Source organism: Giraffa tippelskirchi, chromosome 2 (genome assembly GCF_054371585.1).
Source record: "Giraffa tippelskirchi isolate mGirTip1 chromosome 2, T2T-mGirTip1v1.2.pri, whole genome shotgun sequence".
Classification (NCBI taxonomy): domain Eukaryota; kingdom Metazoa; phylum Chordata; class Mammalia; order Artiodactyla; family Giraffidae; genus Giraffa; species Giraffa tippelskirchi.
This window is the reverse complement of record NC_137276.1, coordinates 151980214-152007421: the sequence shown is the minus strand read 5'-3', so window position 1 is coordinate 152007421 and position 27208 is coordinate 151980214. Positions and strand designations below refer to the sequence as shown.

The window sequence follows — 27208 nt, the reverse complement described above, 5'->3', positions numbered from 1 at the left end:
GAGTTTGCTCAAACTCATGTCCATTGAATCGATGATGCCATCCAATCACCTCATCCTCTGTTGCCCCCTTCTCCTGCCCTCAATTGTTCCCGGCATCAGAGTCTTTTCCAATGAGTCAGCTCTTGGCATCAGGTGGTCAAAGTATTGGAGCTTTACTATCAGTCCTTCTAATGAATATTCAGGGCTAGTTTCCTTTAGGATTGACTGGTTTGATTCCTTGCTGTCTGCAGATAAGATACTGCAGAAGAAAAAAAATCAGTGAAACTGAAGCCATAGCAATTCAAATTCAAAATGAGGCACAGAGAGAAAAAAAAAAATGTATCATATTGCATAACATGAAAAGTTTTTTTTATGAGATTGCACCAATTCAGTTACTTATATCTTCAGGCTCCATTTCCAATCCCTGGTCAAGAGCTATGACATGCCTCACAGCCAAAAAAAACAAAAACATAAAACAGAAGCAATATCGTAACAAATTCAATCAAGACTTGGAAAATGGTCCACATCAGAAAAATCAGTCTCCAATTCTAGCTCTAGTTCTCTTGCTACTTCCACCACTGCAGTTATTTCTTCCACTGAAATCTTGAATCCCCTAAGGTCATCCATGAGGACTGGAATCAACTTCTTCCTGACTCCGGTTAACCTCTGTTTGAACTTTTCCCATGAATCATGGATGTTCTTAATGACACATAGAATGGTGAGAATCCTTTCCAGATGGTTTTCAATTTACTTTGCCTAGATTCATCAGAAGAATCACTATCTATGGCAGTTATAGCCTTATGAAATGTTGCTTGCTTTCTGGCTATTTTGTTCCCTGTTCTTTTTCTCCTCTCTTGCTATCTTCCTTTGTGAACTGATGATTTTTCACAATGGTGTGCTTTGATTCTCTTCTCTTTATATTTTGTGTGTCTACTGTAGGTTTTTGATCTGTGGTTATCATAAGGGTTACAGAAAAATGACACATCGGTTCAGTTCAGTCACTCAGTCGTGTCCGACTCTTTGAGACCCCATTGACCACAGCACGCCAGGCTTCCCTGTCCATCACCAACTCCCGGAGCTTGCTCAAACTCACGTCCATTGAGTCGGTGATGCCATTCAGCCATCTCATCCTCTGTCGTCCCCTTCTCCTCACGCCTTCAATCTTTCCCAGCATCAGGGTCTTTTCCAGTGAGTTGGTTCTTCGCGTCAGGTGGCCAAAGTGTTAGAGTTTGAGCTTCAGCATCAGTCCTTCCAATTCATATTCAGGACTGATTGCCTTTAGGATGGACTGGTTGGATCCCTTTGCAGTCCAAGGGACTCTCTAGAGTCTTCTCCAACACCACAGTTCAAAAGCATCAATTCTTCCAGCGCTCAGCTTTCTTTATACTCCAACTCTCATATCCATATATGACTACTGGAAAAACCACAGCTTTGATTAGACGAACCTTTGTTGGCAAAGCAACATCTCTGCTTTTTAATATGCTGTCTAGGTTGGTCATAGCTTTTCTTCCAGAGCAAGCGTCTTTTAATTTCATGGCTGCAGTCACCATCTGCAGTGACTTTGCAGCCCCAAAAGTAGAGTCTGTCACTGTTTCCATTGTTTTCCCATCTCTTTGCCATGAGGTGGTGGGACCAGATGCCATGATCTTAGTTTTCTGAATGTTGAGTTTTAAGCCAACTTTTTCACTCTCCTCTTTCACTTTCGTCAACAGGCTCTTTAGTTCTTCGCTTTCTGCCATAAGGGTGGTGTCATCTGCATATCTGAGGTTATTGCTATTTCTCCCAGCAATCTTGATTCCAGCTTGTTCTTCATCCAGCCTGGCATTTCGCATGATATACTCTGTATATAAGTTAAATAAGCAGGGTGACAATATACAGCCCTGACGTACTTCTTTCCCAATTTGGAACTAGTCTGTTGTTCCAACTGTTGCTTCTTGACCTGCATACAGATTTCTCAGGATGCAGGTCAGGTGGTCTGGTATTCCCATCACTTTAAGAATTTTCCACAGTTTGTTGTGATCCACACAAAGGCTTTGGCATAGTCAGTAAAGCAGATGTTTTTCTGGAACTCTCTTGCTTTTTCTATGATCCAACGGATGTTGGCAATTTGATCTCAGGTTCCTCTGCCTTTTCTAAATCCAGCTTGAACATCTGGAAGCTCACAGTTCACGTACTGTTGAAGCCTGGCTTGGAGAATTTTGAGCATTACTTTGCTAGCATGTGAGAAGAGTGCAGTTGTGTGGTAGTTTGAACATTCTTTGGCATTGCCTTTCTTTGGGATTGGAATGAAAACTGACCTTTTCCAGTCCTGTGGCCACTGCTGAGTTTTCCAAACTTGCAGGCATATTGAGTGCAGCACTTTCACAGCATCATCTTTCAGGATTTGAAATAGCTCAACTGGAATTCCATCACCTCCACTAGCTTTGTTCATAGTGATGCTTCCTAAGGCCCCCTTGACTTCACACTCCAGGATGTCTGGCTCTAGGTGACTGATCACACTGTTGTGGTTGTCTGTGTCATGAAGATCTTTTTTGTATAGTTCTTCTGTTTATTCTTGTCACCTCTTCTTAATATCACAGCCTCAAACTCCAACACTTTGGCCACCTGATGCGAAGAACCAACTCACTGGAAAAGACCCTGATGCTGGGAAAGATTGAAGGCGTGAGGAGAAGGGGACGACAGAGGATGAGATGGCTGAATGGCATCACCGACTCAATGGACGTGAGTTTGAGCAAGCTCCGGGAGTTGGTGATGGACAGGGAAGCCTGGCGTGCTGTGGTCAATGGGGTCTCAAAGAGTCGGACACGACTGAGTGACTGAACTGAACTGATTAACAAATTATGATAGCTATTATTTTAAAATACTTTTTCCTCTAACTTTATGTTAGAGTTAAGTTATTAACACACCACCATGTTTTAATATTAGACTATTCTGAATTTGATATTATACTTACCTTTACCAGTGTGTTGTATATTTTCATGTTAGTAATAGCATCCTTTCAACTTGAAGAATTCCTTTCAGCATTTATTGTAAGGCAGTTCTTGCTTTCTGGAAAAGTCTTTTTCTCTTCTTTATTTTTAAAAAGCTTTTTTTGATGTGGAGCATTTTTAAAGTCTTTATTGAATTTGTTACAATATTGTTTCTGTTTTATGTTTTTGTTTTCTTGTCTGTGAGGCATATCGCAGCTCCTGACCAGGCATGGAACCTGCACCCCCTGCATTAGAAGGTAAAAATCTTAACCACTGGACCACCAGGTGATTCTGAAAGACATCTTTGACAGTAAAGTATTGGTTGGAAGTATTTTTTCTTACAGTGCTTTGAATATGCCATCTCACTATCTCCTTGCCTTCAAGGTTTCTGCTGAGAAATCCACTGGTTAGTCTTTTTTTTTTTTTTTAATAAATTTATTTACTTTAGTTGGGGGCTAATTACTTGACCATATTGTAGTGGTTTTTGCCATACATTGACATGAATCAGCCATGGGTTTACATGTGTTCCCCATCCGGAACCCGCCTCCCACCTCCCTCCACTGGTTAGTCTTATGGGAGTTCCCTTGTATGTGAGGATTTTTTTCTCTTACTGCTTTTAATTTTTTTTTTTTAATCTTTGAATTAAAAATGTTTTATTACAATATATCTTGGATAATACCTTTTTGAGCTGAACTATTTCAGGGATCTCTGATTTTTATGAATTTGGATGGCTAAATCTCTCCCCAGATTTAATCAGTTCTCAGCCATTGTTTAAATAAGCTTTCCTCTCCTTTCTCCTTCTCTTCTCCTCTGTGACTCTAATAATGCCTAGAATATTATCTTAATGATGTTCTATAGATCACCTAAGCTTTTTTGTTCGTTATCCTTGTTCTCCTCTGGATGATTTCAAATGACCCATCTTCTGTGCACAGATTTTTCCTGCTTGACCCAGTCTGCTGTTGATGATCTCTAATGTGTTTTTCACTTCATTCATTGTATTCTTCATCGCTAGAATTTTTACTTTTTTATTTTTTGATTTCTGTCTCTGTTAAACTTCTCATTTTGTGCATCTGTTGTTTTCCTGATGTTGAATTGTGTTTCTGTGTTTCCTTGTAGTTCACTGAGCTTCCTTAAAACATCTATTTTGAATTCTTTATGGGGCAAATCATAGTTCTCCAACTCCTGGGAGTCAGTTACTGGAAAATTATTATAATTCTTTGGTAGTGTCGTGTTTCCTTGATTTTTCATGTACATTTAAGTCTTGCATTTCTCTCTTTGCATTTGAAGAAGCAGTCACCTCCTTCCATTCTTGCTGACTGGCTTCAGAGAGAAATACTAGTATCTTCTGTCAGCTCTGTTAGGGATTCTGATACTTTTTCAGACCTTTTCTATGGATATTTTTACTCCACCTATTCTTGTTCCCCCTTGTGAGGTTAATTCTTAAGATTGTATGCAAAACCAGGCTGGAGGCTGACAGCTTCCTGTTTGTTTCCCCTAGAGTGGTGCTTAGGGCTTCCCTGGTGGCTCAAATGGTAAAGAATCTGTCTCCCTGATATGGGATATCCCCTCTTTATGAAAGTGAAAGAGGAGAGTGAAAAATTTGGCTTAAAGCTCAACATTCAGAAAACTAAGATCATGGCATCCGGTCCCATCACTTCATGGCAAATAGATGGGGAAACAGTGGAGACAGTGGCAGACTTTATTTTTGGGGGCTCCAAAATCACTGTAGATGGTGACTGCAGCCATGAAATTAAAAGACGCTTACTCCTTGGAAGGAAAGTTATGACCAACCTAGACAGCATATTAAAAAGCAGAGACATTACTTTATCAACAAAGGTCCTTCTAGTCAAGGCTATGGTTTTTCCAGTAGTCATGTGTGGATGTGAGAGTTGGAGTATAAAGAAAGCTGAGCACTGAAGAATTGATGCTTTTGAACTGTGGTGTTAGAGAAGACTCTTGGGAGTCCCTTGGACTGCAAAGAGATCCAACCAGTCCATCCTAAAGGCAATCAGTCCTGAATATGAATTGGAAGGACGGATGCTGAAACTCAAACTCTAATACTTTGGCCACCTGATGTGAAGAACCAACTCATTGGAAAAGACACTGATGCTGGGAAAGATTGAAGACGTGAGGAGAAGGGGACGACAGAGGATCAGATGGCTGGATGGCATCACTGACTCTATGGACATGAGTTTGAGTAAATTCCGGGAGTTGGTGATGGACAGGGAAGCCTGGCGTGCTGCAGTCCATGGGGTCTCAAAGAGTCGGACACGATCAAGCGATTGAACTGAACTGACTGAACTGGAGAAGGGAATGGCAGCCCACTCCAGTTTTCTTGCCTGGAGAATCCCATGGACAGAGGAGGCTGGTGGGCTACAGTACCTGGGATTGCAGAGACATGACTGAACGACTAAGCACACAGAGTGGTGTTTGCTGTCTCCCAATCCAGAAGTGCTGGGCCAGCTTTCTGTGTGTGCTCACTAGCTGTCTGCAAAGGCTCACTCTCCCTGCCCACCATAATGCACAGAGGGAGCCAGTCATGGGGTGGGGTATGTGCAAGTGAGGCTTGTATAGCATTGGGGGTTCCTGTGGGCCATATGGGGGATCTACAGGTGAGGCATTCCCAACAGCTCATGGAAAGGCTTCCTGATGGAGTCCATGACACAGTTAATTGGCCCTCTGTCCCTTTGATGACCTCCAAGAGCTCTGTTTGCTGGTCTACCAGCCACTTTCTGCCCCAAAGTCATGTAGCACTCTTCAGAATTCTAGATGGAGTGAGAAAGAAGTGGATCTCTCTAGCAGCATCTCCCATTCATTGGTAAAGAATCTCCCTGCCAATGCAGAAGCCACAGAAGATGCAAGTTCGATCCCTGGGTCAGGAAGATCCCTTGGAGAAGGAAATAGTAACCCGCTCTAGTATTCTTGCTAGGATAATTCCATGGACAGAGGAGCCTGGCGGGCTACAGTCCATGGAGTTGCAGAGTTGAACATGACTGAGCGACTGAGCACGCATGCATACACAGCTGGGGAAGATGGGTACTTACTCACACACTCTCTCTTTCTCCTGTGGGAGAAATAGGCTGAGTAGGTAGGTCTCTGTTAGCACTAAATTGTGGTGCCTTGGGGGGAGGGATGACACAGGTAAAGTAAAACTGTTTCCTCTTGCTGTCTTCAATGTGTCCAACTTTAGATTTTTTTCCCCTCAGCTGTGTGCTATTACTTTTCTATTAGACTCCTCAATCACCACAAAGGCACTCTTGTCCATGGGTGATTGTCAGAATCTTTAGGGGAAAGACGACAGAAAATTCTTTTTCACCATTTTGATGATGTCACTCTGTGTGGTCTGGTCAGAAACATTTTGAAAGCATTATTCAATCGACATAAGTGCTTTACATGTCAAAGAGACAGAGATCAGTCCCAAGAACTCAGCAACTTAGCCTGTTCTTGTGGCCAGTCTTTCTCCGTGCTTTAGTAGGCCGTGAGGGCTTCGTTGTCATTTTAGAGAAAATTTAATTCAGAGTTCCAGAAACTCACTTAAACCTGCATAAATTAAACAAAGACACAAATCTACAGGAGTATTTTAGAGAATCTAGTCAAAGAGAGCCTATGAAGTAACAGATTAGGTGCTGGGAAGCCACCAGAAACCAAGCTGTCTCTCTCTCTACCTCTCCTTTTAAAGCTCCATGGTCTTTTATTTCCGTTCTGAGAGTGGGCTTCATTCTTTTCTTTCCTTTGCTTCTTTGTCTGCTTGGTGTCCCATCGATCCTCTTAAGTACCCATAAAGCCTGACTAGAATGGCTATATATTAATACAATTTCAAATTTCCGTGAGAGAAAATCTGATTGGCCCAGCTTGGCTGCGTGTCTAGTCTTGGACCAATCAAATGCGGTCAAGAAACTGAAATCAACGAGAACGTGTCTGTGGAAATTGTCCTCATGAGAAAGGGCAGTTCTGAGGAGAATCCCCAAAGGATTCTCCAACAACAATGTATTGTTGATATTCATTGCAAGGACTCATCATCCAGAGAGATCATCACAAAAGTACTTAATTAACAACTGCCTCATTCTAAAAAAGGATATGAGGTGGCTAAATCTTAAGGTATGCACAGGTGCAAATTTTAATAAAATAAACCAGGCAAGTAAATTAATTTAGCACTAAAAGGCTTTACTCTAAATCATTAAAAATTTCAAATGTGACTTAGCTTAAATTATTGTTCTAAGTGGGAAATCTCATTCCTAATGATTACAAGTTTTACGATTTTAGAAAGTATTTGACCGGTTGGAGAAAGTAAGTATTTGGCTGGTTGGTTTTTCTTAAATGCAGTCTATATTTCAGCTAAAATTGTATTAGTAAGAAAATATGGAAAAACAAGAACCAGTAAATTAATTTGAATCTAATCAACAAAGTGAGCTGATTTTAGATATTTAACATATTTTGGTCAATTGTAATGTTTTGTTAACGAATTGTTGAAATTTCACAAGGAAATGAAACTCAGTTGTCTGGCTTTTACCAGGTGCTTCTGTGTGAGTGTAGATAATCATACCTCATGGCATGGGTATTATACATTTTTAGGCTGCACATCTTGGTTTACTGCTAAATGAGTAGGGGAAGTGAAATGTGGAACAAATTATTGCTCTGGACAGGAAGCAATAGAAAGGCAAATCAACATTGTTCTTGACTTGGTCCTTTGCACTGTAATTATATTTTTACTGGAAATGCTTTACAGAAATGCCTTTTTGGATCACCATTTAGTTATTCAGTACATTCATAGTCAGATATAGCTCAAGCTCCAACTGGGACTGAATTTTTCTGTTCCCCTGGGAAAGACCCTGTACTCTAAGTTAATTTTCATATGGCTTCAGTAGCCTAGGAAGGGAGCAGTGCTGCTGACTTGGATACCAGGCTTTCTACCTTGGAGGAGACGGGCTATATGTTCCAACAGGCATGAGTGTGTGTCCTTTTGTGCAATTGTAATTGGAAAGTAAAAATGTTACGGAGGGAGTGAAAGGTGAAAGTGTTGCTTCAGTCGTGTCTTTTGTGACCTCACAGACTGTAGCCTGCCAGGCTCCTCTGTCCATGGTATTCTCCAGGCAAGAATACTGGAGTGGGTAGCCCTTCCCTTCTCCAGGAGATCTTCACAACCCAGGGATTGAGCCTGGGGGCTCTTGCATTGCAGGCAGATTCTTTACCATCTGAGCCACCAGTGAAATCCCTAAGGAGAGAGGGGATTTAGTAACAACAAACTTCATTAAGTTGAGCTGCTTGCAGCCCTGGGGCTTAGGGGTAGGCTCAGGTTGGAGGATAAGCAATTAACTACAAGATGGGTTCTTGGCTAGCCTGTGTTTCTTTGTGAAGGGGAGTAAAATTTTGTAACCTTGGGATCTCCTTGGGAAGAACCTCAGGAAAATTAAAAGCTGAACTCTGTCCACCCTTTCTCAAGCAGAGGTTGTCTGAGAGAGACCAGCCTTGCTGAGACCAGCTATTACTTTTACTCCAGACCAATAAAAAGCTCAGAGATGGCTGGAGGGATTCCACTAATGGATCACTAGGGAGAGAACATGCAAGCAGATGTAGTCAGACAGTGGAAACAGTACTGTGACAACTGGGGCCTTCTTTGTTGGGGCATCAGCAAGATAAGTGAGAGATTCCAGGAGAGGCTGTGCACTTGAAGTGAGGTGGCAAGAAGATGCTTGTACTCACAGGTCTGCCTTCTCCTCTTTCTACTGCATAATTCCCATCAGTAGTTGTCACACACACAAACTGGATATTGTGTCTCCCATCTTCAGAAGAGCCTTCCCTAGATTCCTCATCCTCCTCTAGCTTTTAAACCATTTCTCTGCCTCTCTTTCCAGAAAAATATCTCAAAAGAATCACCTATGCTCTGCCTCCAGTTCTTCATCTCCCTTAAGCCTACTTTGTATCCTCGAGATTCTTTTGGCATTAAAATAACAGAAAATTCTGAATCAACTGTGTAAACTAAAATGGAGATTTATGAGTTTAAATAACAAGAACCCCACTGGAAGAGTGGGCTTCGGGTTTGGACTCTGGCTTTGCTTCATGGCAGGTATCTTGGTTCTGTCCTCCTCTTTGGCATTAGCTTTATCCTCAGGCTTTTACCAAGGTGATTTCCACAGCTAAATGTCCCACGTAGAAATGACACTGTGTGTTCTCAGTTGTTTCAGTCATGCCTGACTCTTTGCGACCCCATGATCTATAGCCTGCCAGGCTCCTCTGTCTGTGGAATTATCCTGGCAAGGATACAGAAGTGGAATGTCATTTCCTCCTCCAAGAGATGGCAATAGCCAATGTAAGAGATGAGCTGCCCTCTCCTTCTGGCTCTTCTTAAGAAAAAAGAGACCTCTAAGAAGTCTTCCAACAGACTTCCCCTGACATCTTGGCTAGAACTGTATGACAAGCACATTCTTAAATGAATCATTGCCAGAGGAAAATACATTGTAGTTGTTAATTTGGACCAATCAGATTTACAATGCAGCTGTCCTCAGAGGTTTTGTTTGCAAGGAAGAAGGGGAGAACAAGTTCTAGGGAAGTATCTAACATGTCAATTTAACTTTTGTCCCCAACACTACACTGAAATGGAGCTACATGAGGCCACAACTTCAGTGAGCATTTTTGTCTTCATCTTTTCCACCTTTTAGCAACATGTGACTACTTGGATATCCTTCACTTCTGCTATATTGTATTCTCCTGGTTTTACTTTTTCCTTTGGTTGTTCTTTCTCAGTTTCCTGTGTATACAGGATCGAAAAACAGGACTTGTCCTATTTTGTCTTTGACTTTGTCATCCCTACATGATCTTAGAAAATGATTCAAGAAGATAATTAGCCAGGACTTGAAAAGGATAAACCAAGAGTGGGTTTTGTGTCGCTTGGTTGATTAAATACCTCCAGCTTATGAAAAAGTTTGGACGATACCAAAGTGCATAAGATATTGGAGAGAAAATTACTTTAGATAGATGTGCAGAATAAGTTTTCCCCACAGTATGGAAGCAGTGAGAGGGCTTGCTCTTCCAGCTGATAGGGGCATGATGGAGGGACAAAATAGGTGATTAAGTAGTCAATCCCACTAGGGGATTACAAGTAGAAAAATATAGGAGACCCCTGTATGTTAATGATTGCTCAAGAAAGCAGGTTTGCTTAACCACAAAACCAAGCAGGCTTGCTTAGCAACAAAACCATGCAGCAGAAGCACAGGACGTGGCCCAAAACAAGAAAACAATAGTGGCATGAGACATACATTGTGCCCAGTGAGCTCAGTAAGTTAGTGATCCCTAGGACGTGCTCTCTGCACACATAAAAACAATACATGGACCTAACTTGACCATGCAGAGACAAGAAAACTCCCCTGTTCAACCTGGAGGAAAAGTTAATGATGAAAACATGATGTCTACTCAAGAGAGACAAAGAAGGCCTTCTCCCTCTTCCCACTTTTCCTTTGATTATAAAACTGTAGCCCACAAAAGTTCTTGGGGCACAGCATTTCTTGCTCACCTTCTTGTCAGCTTCATGAGCATCCTATTCTAATAAATCACTTCTTATCTACCACTTTGCTCTCACTCAATTCTTCTCTGCACTGAGACAGAAAGAACTATGATACCAGAGCTCTTTGGAGCCCCCCTGAAATGACATCAATCAGTTTCACTGCCAGCTTAGTGAAAGGGACTTTACTGGGGAGCATCTAGAAAATGGGGCACAGAGGACTGGAGTTTGACTGTGGCTGGCAATTCCTCTGATGACAAAGAGATGTTGTGTTGGAGATGGCTGTTCTCCCAGAGTTTTGGGCAAATGAGGCTTGAGTGCTTCCCAGGGACCTGACATGGTACACACGTAGAGAGCAGGCATGGAGTTTTCTTAGATCCTGCCCAAGAGGGCTCCCTGGAGAAAAACAAACCACAAACAAACCCTGGAGATAGACTTCTGAATTCCGAGGTGGTGAGGGAAGAATTTTGAGTGATCTGTCCTAGCAGATACATTTACCTCCAGGGAGAGGACTACCATTGCAAGATTTCCTGAGAGGGTGGAGTCTCTAAAAAAGCCCATAAATAGTCCCATGGGAAAAAGAATAATCTCTAAATACCTGCCAAACCCAGGTTGATTTTTTTAATTCATAGCTAGACTAGTCAAGTAAGATCTTTCCTGCCTTTCTACCTTTTCTTCCCTCCCCACTCTGCTTTACCCCGAGGAACCAGAAGCAGCCTAGTGAGGGGGAAGAGGACTGCATGTTTTAGGGGAGAGAAATAACCAGCCATCTATACCTTCCTCTTCCACTAGAGGCAGCCAGGTTGGAGCTTGCCTAAGGGACAGAAGCTTCAACTCTTCATGAATTTAGAAGGTTTGACTATTACTTTGGGCCATTCATATTACTCACTGAAATTAGACTTGATGTATGTCTCTGGCCAAAGGTGACTGGATGGCTTTTTATTACTTAAGAACATCTACAAACACCACAAATTGCCCTTGATTTTATTCAAGGAGCAGGAAACACCTAGTTCAACCAACGGAATGGTTTGAATGCATCATGGAGAAAAAGAATAAAATGTTTTTCTGATTATTTCAAGTACATCCCTCTTACTCAATGTATTCAAAACTGGCTTTTTCCTCTTCTATCCAACCTCTAAATGAGGTTATGCCCCAAACCTGACCTGGGTCTTCTTTCCTTCTTTGCCTACATTTTCTTGATATACTCTCCCTTTCCATTTTATGATTTTGACCTGCTTTATGCCAATGACTTTCAAATGTGTACCTTTAGTCCAAACATTTTCTCTGAACCCCAGAATATGAATCCAGTTGGTACTTGCAATGTACCTCATTGCCAGTCTAACAGGTGTTTTGGTGGTGGTGCTTTAGTTGTTAAGTTGTATCTGACACTTGGGACCCCATGAACTATAGTCCACTAGGTTCTTCTGTCCATAGAATTTCCCAGGAAAGAATCCTGGAGTGGGTTGCCATTTCCTTCTCCAGGGGATCTTCCTGACCCAGGAATCAAACCCATGTCTCCTTCATTGCAGGCAGATTCTTTACCACTGAGCCACCACGTAAGCCCCTAATAGGCATCTTAATATGCCCCAAATTTTCTCATCTCTACTATTTGTTTTTCTCCAGTTCTTTCCTATAGTAATAAAAAGCATCCCCTTCCAACCATTTGCCTAAACCTAAAATCTAAGAGGAATTTTGGGTTTTTCCCTTTCCCGGTCCCTTACTTTGAATCCATAGCCAAGTATTGTCAGTTCTACCTGAAGAATATAGCTTCAATCCATCCTCTTCTTCCTATCTCTGTCACCCCCTACTCCAAGGTGCCATCAGCTTTTCCTGGACTACTGCCACTCTCCCATCTAGCCTCCCTCCTTCCACTGTTCCCATGTTTAGTCTGTTTTCTACATCACTAGAGTGACTTTTAAACATTTAAATCTAATCATGTTAATGCTCTGCTTAAATCTTCTATTATTTTCCTATTTCATATAAAATAAAATTCAAATGCCTAACCATCACATACAAGCCTTTGTAATCTAGTCCCTATTTCCTCTGAAGTTCATATGATCCATTCTCTTCCACTCATTATGCTGCAACCACCTTTTCTTGAATGACCCAGTCTCTTGCTTATCTCAAGGACTTTGCACTTTCTGTTCTCTCTGCTTGGAATGCTCCTTTCAGTTCAGTTCAGTTGCTCAGTCATGTCCAACTCTTTGTCACCCCATGGATTGCAGCATGCCAGGCTTTCCTGTCAATCACCAACTCCCAGAGCTTGCTCAAACTCATGTCCATCGAGTTGGTGATGCCATCCAACCATCTCATCCTCTGTCATCCACTTCTGCTCTTTACTGACTCTGATAAGACTGCATTCTTCTCAGCCTTCAGGTCTCTGCTCTGATACCACCTCCTTGAGAAGGCTTTTCCTGAGTAAGCTTTCTAATGTAGCTCCTCCTGAGAACTCGGTTACTCTTCATCTGATTGCCTTACTTCTTTTATCCATAGCACTTATCACAAATTTAAATAATCTTATTACTTCTTTGTTGACTTCTTTTGTTTTCTGTTTTTCTATTACCAAAATGTAAATTATTGGGTAAAGGTTGATATCCAACATATTATTAATGTATGTTAAGACTTGGCAGCACCTGTAATCCATGCTGGAAAGAAAAGGAAACCTAATTCCAGGGGATAGGAGGTCACCAAGAAGCAGTAGGCTTGTAAGTCATGAATCATGACTTAAGAGATTAAGTTGAAATAGGGGAATGGCAATCTAGGTCAGGTCAGTTCCTTGGTAGACAAAGAGAAAACAATTTTCCACAGGCCATGAGACTATGTTAATTATCTTACCATGTCAATTCAATTTCTTCAAAGACTCTCTTTTCCTAGCCCTTTATGAATGTTATCTTAAATATCCCCTCAAGCGTTGGGTAATAGTTTGTCATGAGAGCTGAAAAGATTGGACATAAATGTGGGTGGTAGGTAGTCATGTTTTCTACCATATGGATAAAGAAGCGAAAAGAGCCAGTCTCAGAAAAACAGTAAGTCAGATGTTAAAAGAAGAAACTGTCTGCTGGTTCATTCCCTGCCCTAGGAAAATCTAGGAGCTTTCCTGGTCATGAGTTCAGAGTGATCTCCCTGTAACAATTTCTTTTTTTTATGCTTGTGTCAATTAGAGTTGGGTTTTGTTATATGAAATAACAGAAGACCTATTATTTTTTGTCCCAAGTGGGTGCGTGCTCAGTTGTCCAGTTGTGTCTGACTCTTTGTGACCCTGTGGACTGTAGACCACCAGGTTCTTCTGTCCATGAAATTTTCTAGGCAAGAATACTGGAGTGGGTTGCCATTTCCTACCCCCGGGGATCTTCCTGATCCAGGGATTGAACTCGAATCTCCTACATCTCCTGCATTGGCAAGTGGATACTTGACCACTGCACCGCCTGGGAATCCTGTCCCAAGTGGGTACGACTTTTTAATAAATATAGTTATTACAAATGTTTATAAACACTTCTGTAAATGGATTACTGAAGAGCTATCATGCTCATTCCTTGAAATAACTCTTCTCAAAATATCCTGCATGTACAACTCTTACGAACATCTTTATTATGTGTGTTTTTAAACACTTCTTCAAATGTGTTACAGAACAGCTTTCACATCCACTTCCTGAAATAACACTCTTGTCAAAGTAGCTGCACAGAACATGGGAGAGTCCTATCTAATACAGCATGTGACACAATGTTTGGTACATAGCAGCAGCTCTCTGACAAGTGATCACATTATCATTGCTGTTGCTGTAGGTGCCATTCCATGAAAATCATATCCCCAGCCTCTTTGGAAACTCAATTGTTAATGTGGTCCTCCGAGATATCGGTTTGGGGTGGGTGATAAATCTTGGCCTTAAATTCAATCCTTGATACTTGTTCTACCTACAAAATTCACCTGTTCCTACTTCTTGCTCTCCTATTCATTCATTCATCTGTCCATTCATCCATTCAATATGGCACCAACTAGTTAAAAAAGAGTTTCCTGTTAGTAAAATCATCTGAAAACAGGACACAGGGATTCTTCAGCCTCCTCGAAGCAGCCTGCAGCAGAAGAGAGAATGGATCTGATGTTGGCATCCTACGAAGGAAGACTTGTTAGATCCCTGCATTAGTCTTCTCACTGTTGACAGTGCTTACGTGGACCATTCCTGTATGTCTGCAGCTAATGGGTATTTTACAGGCCTGAGCAGATCCATGTCCTTTCTGACCCTGCCTGACCTTACACCAGCTTCCTGGCTCCTCTGCCTTTTGCCTAACTTAATTACCTTGGAACAGCTGCTGCCTCATTCCCTGGTGCTGCCTGAAATTGGGTCTGGCTTCTAGCTGGCTTCATGCTTGCAGGGATCCAAAGGGCTGGAAGAAAATTTCTGCATGTCTTTGTGGGGGCATTTTCCCTGACAGCATGACCTCTTTGAGTTGCAGAATATCTTTTTTCATAATCTTTGCCATGAGCAGTGGCATTTTCTGCTGTCTGAGTTCACCATTGCCAGAGAGAGTTGGAGACACAGTACATATCACATAAGGAATGTGTCCTTGGATGTGGATCACTTTCGTCAGGCAGAGAACCAAAACACTACTCATTCAGCCTCCCTGAGACTCACAGCCATGGAAGCACAGATTGCAGGGAGAAATTAAGCAGCTGCATTCATTTGCCAGAAAAATGCCCCAGCAAAGGCATTGGGCAAGGAGTGGCCTCCGGACTGTGCGTGCCGCTGAAGCTGTCGTCACTCAGCTTACGGGTCTGAGGCCTTTTATCAGGGCTCTGTCAGCAGATTTGGTGTGAGGTGTTGCTGGGGGCCTTTTGGGGGTGGGACAAGGGAACCAGGGAGAAGCAAGTGCTCCTGGGCCTGGGACTGTGGGTTCCTGCTGGCCCAATGCCATTCTCAGGACAGGACAGGACAATGTTCTCCTTCAAAGAGGGGGCCAGGGCTCGAGGATCCCAGGTGGGTCAGAGAGGGGAGGGCTGTTTGCTTGAAGCAGTCTGAGGTCATGTGACCAGGGTGGAGAATCAAAACCATCCCCTAAACAAGCAGCTTCATCGGAATGGAATAAAGTTTGAAAATGGATCAAGGAGACTGGTGCAAAAGGAAGGATGTGAACAGCAAGTTTAGGATGAAATCTTCCTTCCCTGTGAGGCTTGTGTGATTCTAGGGGTGAGTGTGAGGCCTTAAGGTAGTTGTATAGGGTGCATAAATGGAAGGCTGAGTCTGGAATCTGCCTGCTCTCTGCTTTTGATGTGTGAGCAGGGATGCCTGAGAAGGATCAGAGGAAACAGCAAAATGACCGTCGTCCAAAGAAGCCACAAGAGCAAACAAGGCTAGTCCTTTGCCTTGTGCAGTCCGTCGAATGTCCAGGTGGGCAGGAGCCACTGAGTGGCCACGCTAGGGGGCCAGATCTTGGGCCCTGGCCCGACCAAGGTTTTAAACTAAACTCTTCCAGTCTGTAAACCTAGATAGCTAGCACTCTAAACCAGTAGGGGTAAACCACCTGCCGATTTGTAATTTGGGGGCTTTAGTCTAAGCTTGGAAAAGTTGAACGCACTGACCATAGACCAGACACCGGGTCTGGGAGAAAAAGGTTTCCACTGTTCAATCAAGCTGAAGAAGGCGGTTCAAGCAGCTGATTTCCACTGCACCATTCGTCAGAAAAACAAAAGAGAAGATGGTTCTTTGGAACCACAGCTGTGTTCAAGGATGGTGAATTTTATTAAAGAAACAAACCATATAAAGTCAAAGCCTCTGTTGAAAAAGTAATACGACCTATTTGTTCAGCTTGAAGATGGGCCTGGGGTGACTTGGGAAGGGAGTACTGAATGGCTCATCTCAAATCGAGAGGAGAATTTGGACCCGGGGGTGGTGGTGACTGGCAAGAGGGGAGAGGAGAAGGAGGGAGACGCACAGGCAAGGCCAGGATGTCTGGGCTGGAAATGGTCATGAGATATGCCCGGTGCCGGGCATCTGAGGGACCTTTGAGAACAGGCCGTCCACACGCACATCAGCTGGTGTAGGGCAGCCCTGTAACATCTCCCCATCTCAGTCTTATTTTCACAATTGCTTCTCAGAGTCACAAGTGAAGGGGCTGGTCCTGGGTGAATCACACAAAATGATTTGCTGGGAATTCAAGTTCTGAGAGGCTCAAAGGCTACCAAGCCGGCACTTTCTCAGCGAAGCGACTGGCGAGTTGTGGGAACACTGACCTTGATATTTGTCCAGGGAGGTGCTGGACTTTATCCCAAACCACACAACTGGAGACTCTGCTCATTTTCCATTTCTGAATTGCTCACAGCTCAATGAAGTCATAGACTCTTAAGAGTTAGAGTTATTTAACAAAATGAGTAGTGATCTTGGAAGAAGTTTGATCAGTTTGAATTGTGCTTAAAGTTTCCGTGACTGCTGCTGGGATTTTAGGAAAGGCGTTCCATATAGGTCGGTAATTTCCCAGAAAAACTGGTTTCCTTAGTTATGCACATTAAACATAAATGTAATGTAAACGCGCTAATGCATTTTGCACCCATTGCACGGACCAGCGAGGTGGTAGCAGAACTTCAGCGTGGGGCTCTGCCGAAGGGCATGCTGGGATTGAAATCTTGGCTGAGCTCCACTCCGCCGCCCGCCAGCCATGCACCCATGAGTGGGGCTACGGCTGGAGAGGAAGGGACGCGTTTTTCTAATGTGCCTGCCGAGAGGGGGCGCCTTTTCCTGAATTCACACGGGGGAGGCCTGTAAGCAGGCGATTGAAAGACCTTAGCAAATGATGCTGCACGATGTGGGCATCACTGTCTCCCTTTGGCTTTTCAGGACGGATATCCCCGTGCAGGTGCCCGCATTGAGGGAGGCCAGGGGGAACTTGGATGTGCCTCGATATGAATCCTTGTGTATTGGTCGGTTCCTAGTTGGCTTGGGAAACTTAAAAATATTTAGCAAACTTGTTATTTAACTCTGAATGGCAGACCACTAGATATCCCTGAATTAGCAAGAGCTTGCTTTATCAATGCATTGCATTTTCAAGAGCTTAAAGATAAAAATGTATTATGCCCACGTGGCAGTCTCAGGGTCTTTGGAGCTTTGTAGGTGAGTAGGTGCTGGTGGTATATACCTGGCTGTAAGCTCCATGAGGGGCTGGGCCTGGTTCTTTCATGTTATGTGCTGCACATCCTGCTTTTAGTACAATGCTTGCCGTAGAGTATGTAATCAATAAATACATTTGAATTGAAGGATGCATAAATGGTGCCCCATGGAAGTAGATCAGAGCAGAGGAGAAAAGATAAACTTCACACAGTGGCTGATCAAGTGAAATCCACATTCATTTGGAGCACATCTTAATCTCTTCTTTAAAAGGACTTTACAGGGAGCTGGGTTTGCATTAGTAGTAGTGAAGGAGGAAACAGACAGAACAGGCTCCATCTTGAAAGCAGGACTCCATCTTGGGCAGGACTGTGGACTTGGAGCTATATCCCCAGTATCTATGGAAACGACATACCAACTGGAAAACTAGACCCCCCAGATGAAAGAGCCCCAGGACTCATACCTAGACTCTCCATGGCCTAAAAGAATACCCTAATTATCTGTGTAACTGAATAGAATCACAAATTCCATTATGCTTATTGGGGTATGACCATAGGCCTATTGATAATTGTCCACTGTTAACTACCTAGGCTTAAGGCATATGAATCACGGATTTAAGGCATACAAGTCACGGGTTAACTTTGATTGTATCTTTCTTTTCCTTTGATCAGACTAGTTTCAGAGAATTTGGGGAGGTGGGTTTGAGCATGTACACTTAGGGTATATAAGGTTTTCACAAAAACTGATCGAGGTCCTAGGCTAAGAAGAGATTCTGCCTTGGGCCTGCTGGTATAATAAACTGCACTTCACTATCTGCATTGTCCTTCTGAGTGAGTTTGTTTCCCGGAACGCATGGCTACAACAGTAGAGCTAAGAGTAAGATTTTATAAAATTACACGTTTTTAAGTGTTTAGCTCTGAGCATCAAAGTGTGTTTATTGATGTTAGAGTTGTCTGAGAAATGTGTGACTAGGGCATTCAGTATTTTATTTATCAGATTTTATTGAGTATCTGCTGCGGTCCATGGGGTTGCAAAGAGTTAGACACGACTTAGTGACTGAACAACAACAACTGATTATCTACTGTGCCCAATGCTAGGGAGATGCAGATGTCCAAGGCAGAGTTTCTGCCCTCACACTGCATAAAGGTATAGCAGAGGAATGGGCACTAGAACAGATGTTTCCAGTAATGGGTGTCTAGTGCCAGAGCAGAAACGCCCAGGGCTCCATGTGAACAAACAGGAGGCACATCTTACCCAGTTTGAGTGGAATGAGGGACAGCCTCCTGGAGGAAGTGGCTTCTTTGAATCCCTCTCAGCATACATGGTTCCTTTGAATTGAGTGGGCTGTGGCTTTTCTATTCACTCAGTCATCAGAGGTGTAGTCCCTCTAGAGGTTCTGCTTGGGGCCAACACTGATTCTTCTGCAGCTGCTACTTGACCCGCTGTGGAGGAGAGCAGAATTATACTTACATGTTTTCCTCCCAAAAGATGCCAAAATTTGTTGAACAGAGCCTTGTACATAGGGATTTCTGAGTTAAAAATAATATTCACTTATTTAAATGTTCTAGCCATAACATTTTCTGATTCTAAGTTGGCCATATTCTCAGATTAAGACATCTGATTTGGTGTTGTAAAGCTTAGAATTTTCCTTTCCAGAATAAAAATTCAAATAACTTGTGTTCCATTTCTTAGTGTTTAATTTTGAGATGAATAACAGGTCAACATTACAAAAAACATGGGACCCTCTCTCCTAGCTGATGGTAGCAAAATAAAGAGCGAAAAATAGGTTTGGGTTTAGAAAGTATCTAACAGTTGAGTAACAATGGTCTCATTTTAAATAGAGTTCACAGTACATGTATAATTATGTGTTGCATACACCCACATCCTGTTCTCACTAAGGATGAATTTTGGAGGGGAGCAAATTTAAATTTATCGGTTATTAAAATGAGAGGCTAATAATACTCTCATTTATAGCAGGTGGTACTCAAGACACTTATTGGTTGGTTCATAGGGAGCTTGGCTGCTTGGAGAGGTGGGACTGTTGTCACTAGTCGAAGTGGGAAAATAAGACATGATGGTTTACAAAGAATCCAGCTACTTAGAAATCATCTCCATCGGGATAACTTGCACATTTCAAACACAACCATAAACCTAAACCCATTTTCTTCTGCCTTAAGGCTGCTTTGCCTCATGTGCCCCTATCCTGGCAAAGGGTATCACCATCAATCCAGTTGCCCTAAGTAGAAGCTTTGATATTTTCCTTTATTTCTCTCATTTCTTCTTCTTGCTCCTCATTCCTTATTTCCAATCAGCTTTCAAATGCTGTGGGCTCTACCTTTTATATATTACTTGAATCCATCCACTTTTCTCCATCCCCATGACACTTCTCTATCTCAGACCTTCATCAGCTCTCACTTGGCTTTTGCTGGCAGGTAGCAGCTTTTCTGATTTCCCCAGCTCCCCTCTTACCTCACTCCAAACCACCCCCCCTACCACATCCAGAACTGATCTTCTTTCTTTTTAAAAAACAGTTATTTATTTACTTGGTTGCATTAGATCTTAGTTGTTGCATCACGTGGGACCTTTTGTTGTAGCTCACAGACTCTCTAGTTGTGGCACATGGGCTCAGTAGCTGTGGTGCATGGGCTTAGTTGCTCCACAGCATGTGGGATCTTAGTTCCCTGACCAGGGATCAAACCTACATTCCCTGAATTACAAAGTGGATTCTTAACCATTGGACCACCGGGGAAGTCCTGAGAGCTGATCTTCTTAAAGTGCATGTCTTATTGTCCCTTACTTGCTTAAAACCTTTCGTGGTCCTACACTATCACCCAGATAATGTCCAGGGTCTTGTGGCTCATAGAATCCTGCAGGAACAGGCCCTGGGGATCTCACCAGCTTTTCCTGTTGTTACCTTAACTTCTACACCATAGTCACCCTCCTTCAGTTCTTCAAAGACTCCTTGCTCTCTCTTGCCTTGAGGCTTTTTCTCAAGTTCTTGCCTATGTTTGAAATGCTTACGATCTCCTACTTGTCTTTCAAATTTCACCTCAAACATGACTTCCTCCATGAAAGTTTTCTCTTCTTCAGGTCCTCATCCGGTTTCCCTAATACAGGCTCCCACACCTGTGTCAGGGAAATCCAGACATGAAAGATCCACCATGGCCTTTTTTGTGTTCTCATTGCTTGTCACTTGAAGGTGGGACTCTCTCTGTCTCAGTGTTATATCTCCAGTGATTACCATGTGGCTGGTTCTCAGTCAATGCTTGTGTCTAGATCCTGGAAGTCCAAAAGGGATGATTGCTGGCAGAAAGATTGGATAACAAAATATATTATGATTTTAAAAAATTTAAAGGAATTTTGTTCCCAACTCTGTCTCTATTCATTGCAGTTCTGTCCTCCAAATGCCATAAAGTTTTGACGAGTGTGTATAATGGGACAACCTGGGATGGTAGAAAAAGCCCCAGACTCAGGCAATATTTGTTGAACGATTGTGACATTCCAGGCTATGTCTTAAGCACAATATACATATTAATTTAATCCTTAGAACAGTTCTATTGAGTAAGTACTATTAATTTCATTTGGCAGATGAGACACAGAGAATCAGGTCCCAGTTTAAATCCGTGCTCTGTCTCTTACTAGCTGTGTGACCTTGGGCAAATGACCTCTCCTTCTGAACTCTCACAGCCTGAACTACAAAATGGAAACAACACTTGATAACAACTTGACTTCCATTTTTTTTCATTTTCTTACACACCACACATATTACACATTGGCCTTCTGTAGCTCAGTTCTGAAAGCCACCAGTACACTGCTGTATATCAGTGCACAAAAGAATGTGAGCTAAGGCACGGGGATGTTCCAGCCCATCAACTGTCAGTACAGCTTTAGCAGCATAGCCAGTATATTTGTTCAATTAAAAATTTTATTGCAATTCTTCATTTTATACTATAAAATGTGTGGAAAATGAAAATAAAAGTTCTGATGCCAGTGATTAATAAGTAGCAACTATTCTGCACTTTGTCGGTTTTTAAACTATGATCTCTCAACTTTCAAACCCACTTTTCTATATTCTGCTTTGTGATGCAGGGGCTGGGACTGTGCAAGCCACATTTTTTCTTGGCCAGCTGCTTCCTTTTAGGCTCTGTCCATAAGGGATGTTGGGGAGACTGCAGGGCTAGATGAGGAAGAAGAGACATTTTCCTCTTTGCTTCTGGTTTATTTCTGGCTGGCATCCTGTTCCTGTTGTCAGCATCCAGCAATGCTGCTCCTTCACTCTGGCAGAGGTAGTTCATTCCAGAAATAGTTTGTTACAGGTTGAGTTGTGTTCCCCCAAACTCATATGCCGTAGTCCTTGCCCTCAGAACCTCAGAATACGACCCTATTTGGAGATGGGATCTTTACAGAGGTATTCAGGTTAACATGAGGGTGGGCCTTAACTCAATATGACTGATGTGCTTATAAGAAGAGGAAATTTGGACACAAAAATATACATAAAGGGAAACAATGTGAAGAGGCACAAGAAGACCATCTATAAGCCAAGGACAGAGGCTTTGAACAGACCCTTCCTTCACAGAGCTTTCAGAAGGAGCCCACCCAGTCAACACCTTGATTTTGGACTTCTAGCCTCCATAATGTGAGACAATACATTTCTGTTAAGATACCCAGTTTGTGGTGCTTTGCTATGGCAAGCCTAGCAAGTAACATACTGTTCAGTCCAATCTGAAGCTTTGCCAACTTGCAAATATGGTGTCCAATATGGTGTCCCTGCAGAGATACCAGCACTACTGTCTGGCCCTGCTTCCTCCGAAGTCTGGGTCCCCAGTCCACTGGGACTCATCTCCAAACCCCTAGTCATCTAGTGTTGGTCGCTCAAGTCATGTCCAACTCTTTGTGACTCTATGGACTATAGCCCACTAGGCTCCTCTGTCCTAGGAATTCTCCAGGCAAGAATACTGAAGTGGATTGCCAGTTCCTCTTCCAGGGGATCTTCCTAAATGTGAATAATTCCAACCTCTTCCCTTGGTTCTCCCAGCCTAAGAACCGCTTTCTGCCATTGCTTCCTCTCTGAGAGCTTAGTAATCTCTTTTTCCCTTTAGTTAGTAATTCTTTATTATCTAGTTAAACATTCCCTATATTAAATTCTTTCTGTTAAAATGATTGGAGCCTTGTGGGCATGACCCTGGCTGCCTAGCTGGGGAGGTGGGGCTGCTGCCCCAGTGGGTCTGGAAGGCTGTGCATCAAACCAAAGAGTGTTATTCTCGAGACTTACGATCTAATGGAATTTGCCTTGTTGGGCTGTGATTTCTGGGGGGATGTATCACCCCTTCCTTCTTTCTTATTTCTATTTTTTGGAATGGAAAAGCCTGTCTCACCGTTGTATTTGGAAGCACTTAACTTGCCTGGTTTTACAGGTTCACAGCTGGAGAGCTGTTTTGCCTCAGGACGAGTCCTACCTCTAGTCTCACCTACATCTGAGTTTGATACTTAGTTTGGACTTTAGACTTTAAAATTGATGCTAGAATGAGTTAATGCTTTGGGAACTGTTGGGGTGGAAAGAATGTATTTTTCATGCAATAAGGACATGGATTTTGGGGGGTGAGCAGGGGTGGAACACTATGGACAGAACTGCATCCCCACAAAATTCATATGTTGAAACCTCTAATCCCCAACGAGACTCTCACAGAGAGTATGACAGAAAGATCCTTCCTGGCATAACCCTGTCTTAGGTGCCTCTAATACAGTACCGCAGACTGTATTAGGTACCTCTCCTCCAGTGCCAGAGACAAGAATCATAGAACTCACAAAGTTAATACAATTGCAGACTCGGACATGACTGAGCAACTGAGCACTCAGCACTCAGAGACAAAGATGGCAACTTTTGAAGCAAACGGAGTGGTGGACTTTGTTTTCTCATTTGAATATACATTGACTTAAGCCCATTTGCTGAGAGTTCAGTTGCTAAGGAAAAGCACTAAATTGAGGAACAGAATAAAATGTTAAAAATATATAAAGTTGGATCTAAAAGGCTTCATGTAATTTCGAATGTCTTACAGTAACCTGCATGTTTCACACGCTCCTTAGAGATTTTCTGTTCTCATGTTGGTCTCTTTAGACTGGGAGCTCCTTGAGGTAGAGTTGGGGGATATTTAGTCCTTTCTGTGTCCCCTAGTGTCCATCACTGTGGCTCGCTCATACTTGGCATTTAATAATATTGATTAAACTTAAACTTAATTCTGGAAAAGGGCCAATTTCAACTCCCCATCCTCAGTGTCATCTTGGACCTGTCGATGACCCAGGACAGAGCTTCCAGGGAAAGGGGCAGCCTAGTGCAGAGAAATGTACTATGTCGACTTCAGACAAAGAAATGATTTTCCGTTAAGGTGGATTATTTTGAGAGCGCTAGACATGATTTACATGTCAGTCAGTCAGGCAGTGGCCAAAATGGTTCTCATGTCTACAGGGAATTTATGTCTCTGCTCTTCTATGCTTAGGGTTTGAAACTTTCCTTATTTAATAATAGTTGTTACTTATTTAACACTAAGGTATGTCAGGTTCAGTGCTAAGGACTTAACAAAATTATCTCTAATTTGATAGCCACAACAATGCTCTAAGATAGGTAACCCATTTTATAGGTAAAGCTGGGACCCTGCAAAGTTAAGCAAATTGTCACTGCCACACTGAGAAATGCAATAACTGGAATTAAAATTCAGGTCCTTCTGACTTCAGTTTGGTCCTTTCCAGTGGTCTTCTGTTCTCCTGTTCAAGCAGAGCCCCTAGACAATTAGGATGGGGATCTAAGGGACCCCTAAGCTCCTTGGGTAGATCTCCTGACTCTCTCTACACTATGATCCTTTCTCCAGGTATAAGCCCTCAAATTCTTGTTATTCCTCTGAGAAAGTGGTGGCTAAGTTTTCCAGTCCCCAGTTTAAGTTAGTATATACCCTTCTACACCTCATACTGAAAGAAACTATTTGCAGAGGCGGTGTGAGATTCAGAAGTGAGCAGGGACTTTCACTTTTCTGTACTGTTTCCCTCAATATCTCCTGCCGTATTTGTACCTGGAAGGGTTAATAAGATGATTATGTTATGGATAAACTATTGGTTATACACGGTACCTTTCAATAATATTTTATCTTCTCACATCCACATCTTATTATATCCACAATCCTGAGCAGCAGTGCTGTTAACCCAGACTGGAGATCATCTAAAGGGCCTTCCTGAATGCCTTTGGTATGTGTTAAAATGTTTCTACGTATTTTTTAAGAATCATAAAAGATCAGAGTTACTGAATCATACTTATGGCGTTAGGTTTCCAGTGTGTCAGGTTTAAAAGAATTTAGGCTACTCTGAGAATCTCTGGATAATGTGGATGATATATCCATGGACTACATGAAAGTTTCCCTTGAAATGGAGATATAGAGAGTGGACTTCATTAACCCAATGTTTTCCTTGTTTTTCATCTCTCATCTAAAGATGTATTGAAATTCTGTAGCTTAAAATGTCACACAGACTTGGTCACATTTTTCCACACTAGATGAAGTGTTTTAAGCGTGAGAAGGCCACCTGGATGTTTCAAAATGAGATTGATTGGAAGTCCCCGTCCCCCAGCTCCCCCACCCCACGCTGTGCTGTGGACTTATCCTCAGCTGTTCAGGTTCACACTTTTTAATTCTAATGGTCCATCCAGAGGTGACTATCTCTGCTGGATTTATTTACTCAGTTGGGAGATTGTTGTAAGATTGAGTCCTTGGGGAAGTTCTGACAGCAGCATCCCCACCCTGAATTAACAGTGTCAGTAGAACAAGGCGCAGCATCTTAACTTCGGCATAAAGAAAGCAGTGTTCTTACCAGGAAAGTCATGATCTTACCACTCTGATCCTTCAGAGTGATTCTGAGCCTGTTCTTGGCTGCACCTTTTAAGCCTCGTTCTCCATCTAAGCTGGAGATTGTGTGCTCCCTATATCCTCCTCCAAACATTTTGAATTTAAAACATAAAAGAATAGTATAATGAGCTCCCACACACTCTTTGCTTTATCTTTATACGAAACATTTTATTTTACTGAACCATTTGAAATTAAATGGCAGGTATTATGATGCTTCACCTGCAAAAGAGCATTATCTCCTGGGAACAAACATTCTCCTACATAACCACAATGCCCTGATCACATGTAAGAAATTTAACCTTGGTGTAATGTCATTGAGTACAGCTCACATTCAAATTTTCCTTACAGTGTCCTTTATAGCTACTTTGGGAAGGGGGACAATGTAATCAAATCTTTAATATCATTTTTGTGCTAGATGAATTTACACATAAATTGAAAATGTCTTAGTTGTTTTAAATATCTCAACTCAAGGGACTCAACTTTGATTAATTTTGTATTTCGAAGCCAAGTGCATATTCAGTACTGTTTCATCTAAGAAGATTTTGAAACATGACATTTGACGTTAATACTTTCAGAACTCTGGAATACCCTGGGTCCAATATTCCCAATATGTTAAAACTAGAAAGAAAACTTCTTTCTTTAGCTGTTTTGGTTGTTGTTGCTATTTTTAACCACGTTAACCATTTGAGAATGCAGAGTTCGATAATTTTAAATCTATCCATATTGTTGTGCAACACATCAGCGGCACTCTTTTTTTTAAGATATGTATTTATTTGGCTGTGCCAGGTCTTAGTTGCAGCATGCAGGATCTAGTTCCCTGACCAGGGATTGAACCTGGGTCCCCATGCTTTACGACTATGAAGTCCTAGCCACTGGATCACCGATGAAGTCCCTCTAGCACTCTTCTCATCTTGCAAAACTAAAAACTAAACTCTTACTCTTCTCTCCCAAACCTGTTCCTTTTCCAGTGTTCCCCATATCAGAGTGTTGGTAACTCCATTCATCCAGCTATTCACACTAGAAACCTAAGCCATTCTTGAAAATTCCCTTTCCTTTACCTTCCAAATCCAATCTATCACCAATTCCTATTGATTTTGACTTTCCTAGATAACTTCCCATTCATCAGCTTGTTTCTGTCCCCAACCCTGTCTCCCAGCCCATGCTGCTGCCATCTTATGCCACCTGGATCACTGTGAGAGATTTCACACCGGCCTCCTTTTCGTCCTGCTCATCCATACTGGCTCCTAGTAATTTGTTATCCATACAGAAACAGCTATATCCAAAGGGCAAGTGTCCCTCCTTACTGGACTCTGCCCATGCTGTAGCCTCTGCCTGGACAACCCTTCATGCAGGTACTGCATATTTATCCATCACAACTTAGTTATCAGAGAAGCCCTTGCTAACTTCTCTGACGAGATCACATTGCCCATGATAAAGTTTTCCGCCAAGTGCATTTTCCTCAATCACTTAGAATGATTACAGTGCATGTGTTGGTCTTCCTCACTAGAACAGAAGCTCTTTGAGGGTAGGAACTGTGTCACTTTTTGCTCACCCTTGTTATCCTGAGCACCTAGAACACACTCGTGAAACATTTGATGAATGAATGAATGTGTTTCCTTCTGGTCTTTTATCTATTTTCATATACTCTCATGTTTGCAAAAATAGAAACATCTTGTACCTACGATTTGATAGCTTTTCTCCTGCACTTAGCAATAGGCAAACATTTGGGTGCTGTTTTTTATTGACAAAACCCACTCTTTGGACGTTTTGATGTTTCCGATTTACT

At 42.3% G+C, this 27208-nt stretch overlaps 1 protein-coding gene across 7 annotated transcripts in view; it reads left to right on the top strand.

Moving 5' to 3' along the window:
- KLHL6 (kelch like family member 6) overlaps nt 1–27208 on the top strand; it is a 113532-nt gene that overhangs the window by 23871 nt on the left and 62453 nt on the right. For all 7 annotated transcript variants that reach the window (XM_081571182.1, XM_081571185.1, XM_081571184.1 and 4 more), the window contains one exon: nt 2559–3205. The gene's annotated coding sequence lies outside the window, so the exon portion shown is untranslated. The remainder of the gene's footprint in view (nt 1–2558; nt 3206–27208) is intronic.